This window comes from Gopherus flavomarginatus, chromosome 1, assembly GCF_025201925.1.
Source record: "Gopherus flavomarginatus isolate rGopFla2 chromosome 1, rGopFla2.mat.asm, whole genome shotgun sequence".
Taxonomy (NCBI): Eukaryota; Metazoa; Chordata; order Testudines; family Testudinidae; genus Gopherus; species Gopherus flavomarginatus.
In genome coordinates, this window is record NC_066617.1 from 363,563,804 (window position 1) to 363,567,313 (window position 3,510).

Below are 3,510 nucleotides of genomic sequence, written 5' to 3' on the forward strand. Positions count from 1 at the left end.
CCAGCCTGCTGGTTCAACAGCTGCAGTAGAAGAGGAGATAGGTGGAAAACTGCAGGACCCCAAAATCCACCTCTTGGGGTGCAGAGTGGCAACAGCAGCAGCAAACCCTCAGGTCCGATCACACGCCAATGGGCACCGCCGCCAGCCCAATGGACCATGGTGAAGTTAGCACAGCATCTGATCTCAGGGACAGGGCACTCATGGAGCCACAGCAGCTCATCCTGCCCTGTGCAGCTCCCCCTGGATGAGATGGATCACTACCAGTCTGGGGGAGGGACGCACTCCGCAGCTAGAGTGACCAGATCCAGATGTCCTCATTTTATAGGGCCAGTCCCGATATTTGGGGCTTTGTCTTATATAGGAACCAATTACCTCCACCTAGGGTGACCAGACAGCAAGTGTGAAAAATCAGGATGGGAGGTGGGGGGCAATAGGAGCCTGTATAAGAAAAAGACCCAAAAATTGGGACTGTCCCTGTAAAAGTGGGACATCTGCTCACCCTACTCCAACCCTCTGTCCTGATTTTTCACACATGCTATCTGGCTATCCCCAGCCCAGCCCTGTGTGACCATTCCAATCCTGGCTGCCTGCGAGGAAGTGAGTTACTTTCACTGTCATTCCTCAGCAGGTAGGCAGCCAGCCTCACCTCCTCCCCAGCACCTCACCCAACACAGCCCTGACAGCCCTCACGCCGGTGGAAAGAGTCACACTCACAGGTGAGTTCCTTCCCCCACCCCTTCCCAGAGACTTCTCAGCAGCCAATCCCCTCCCTCAAACTGTGCTGCATTTGGCTCTCTCTAGGACCCAGCAGCCCTGCTCTTACATTCTCCACTGCTTCCTGTCTGTCCTGGCTCCCGGCAGAGTGGTGCCCCCAGACCTAGTGGTGCCCTAGGTGGCTACCTGTTCTGCCTATGGCTGAGGACGGCCCTGTCTGAGTTCAGGTGTCAGAGTGGTAGCCATGTTAGTCTGTATCAGCAAAAACAACGAGGAGTCCTTGTGGCACCTTAGAGACTAACACATTTATTTGGGCATAAACTTTCGTGGGCTAGAGCCCACTTCATCAGATGCGTGAAGTGAAAAATACAGGAGCAGATATAAATACATGAAAGGATGGGGATCTCTTACCACTTCAAAAGTTATTTTTCCTCCCTTGGTATCCTGCTGTTAATTGATTTATCTCATTAGACTGACCTCACACTTGGTAAAGCCACCCCCATCCTTTCAGGCTTGTAACCCTGTCAAAAGAAGGAAATTAGGTTGGTTGGCATGGTTCTTAAAAAATCCATGCTGGCTATTCTTTAGAACCCTATGATCATTAGGCGCTTACAAATTGGCCATTTAATATTGATGGTTGGAGTATCTTTCCAGGTATTGAAGTTAGGCTGACTGGTCTATAGTTCCCTGGGTCATCTTGTTCCCCAAGAAGAATGATACCAGGAGTGTATAATGGAATTGAACCAGATATTTATTAACAATCTGATTAAATTATTTCTTTTAGTGAATGATCTGCTGGCATTTACAGTACCTGGGTCCTCATCTTACAATGATTTATCCCAGTGCAGAGCTCCCATGACTTTACTGGGTCTCCATACAGTCACAGCGCTCTGCCCATGTAATTCACCCTTGCAGGACCAGGGCAACTGGGAAGATGACAAGATTATCAAAGTCATAAAACGAGAGGGAGGGTTGTCTAGTGAACAGGGCACAGGACTGTGACTCAGGACGTGTGGGTTTGGCTCAGCCACAGACTTTCCTTGTGCTTACTTGGGAGAGATTTCTAAAGGCACAGAGCATAGTTAGGCACCCAGTGCCCATCGAAAGTCACTGGGAGTTGGGTACATAACTCTGATTCAGGCCTTTGAAAATATCCCCCCTTGGTGTCTCCATTTCCCATTTGTGCATTATTATCTGAGGATAATACTTTCCTACCTCACAGGGATGTTGTGAGGATAAAATCTATTGATGACTGTGAGGCGCTCAGGTAAAGCTCTGCACGGATACAAAATTTGTATCCGCATCCAATCCATGGCAAATTTGCAGGACTCTACACTCATGTACTACAGTGATAAGTGACACCTAAGTGGCTAGATAGATATTGGCTGCCATACAAATAAAACCTGGTTAACAAAGAGGGGGAGTGATTGTTATTCAGACTGTTTAACTCAACCTGACACACAGCTGGAAGGAAAGGTCTTTTCAACACCCATGTAAATCGATTAGTGACTGCAAGAGCTGACATCCCAGTTCTTATGGCCCTGCAAGGGCATGTGCAGGACATGATCTGATATTCCTAAAGTAACAAGAAAAAAGCAGTTCCATCCCCTGCCAACTGCATTAAAAAAAAAAGCATGGCCCCCCTCCCGCCTCCTTTGCAGTCATCTTTAACATCAGCATATGTATTTTTAGCTTGAATCTAGTGCATGCAGGTTAAAGCTGCTATAGTTTTCTTTGGGATTGTCTGTAGAAGACTCTTAATGAAGTGGCCGGTGACCCTCAACTAGCTCCCCCTTGTCTATCAAACATAATCTACTTGTCTTCACTTTCAAGGCCTATCTTCACCCTACCTAACATCTCTCATTCACCAGAGATGTCAACTCCTACCTTCATTCAGCTTATGATGTTCATGGCGGTGACGTTCCCCAGGGTACAATCTGGACTGATGGACAGCTGTGTCCCCTCAATTCTACAACCTGAGGTGCCTTTTACACTGCTTTGCTGTGAGAACAACCACTCCTGGCCTTCTCACAGCCAGCCTCTAGCATGTAAATTATTCTAGCTGAGTTATATGATTGCTCTTAGCCAGCCACTCCTGAATTATATTTCAGAGTGACACCAGACAATTTCCAGTCCCAAATTTGTCCCCAGAAATGTGCTTCTTGTACTGCCTACCCAGTACCTTCCACACATATTTATCGGGACAATAATGTTCAGCAGATTATGAGGTTTCAAGTGATGCCTTACAAGGCATACTTTGTACAAAGTTGATCATAGGCTGGTAAAACGTAAGGGTACAGACTGTCACAATTGCCTACTTGTTAAGTTTTTAAACAAGCACCTTTGTGCTTTCTCCCATGGTGCGCTTAAACTTGGGAGGATCTCCCTCTAAACATCTGCAAAACTAACTTACTGTCCTACCATACAGCTTGTCTTCAAATTCTCCTTTTCCATAATGTCTATTAAACACTTGTCAACAGTTAGGCTGCTGGTATGCTGAGACCACTGCCTGTCATGCTGACCAGTGGTGTCTCATTGTTACCCTGTACTCCCCCATCCCTATCCATCTTTGTCTCTTAGCCTACACATAGGCCTGATCTACACAAGAAACTTTCATCGGTACAGCTACATCCACACCCCAAGAGACATAGCTATGCCAACCTAACCCCTGGTGTAGACTGTGCTAGGTGGAGGTGGATTATGCTGATGGAGAACCCCTCCTGTCAGTGTAGATAGTGTCTACACGGAAGCAGTGCAGCTGCAACAGTGTTTTAAGTGTAGCTATATCCCTAGACT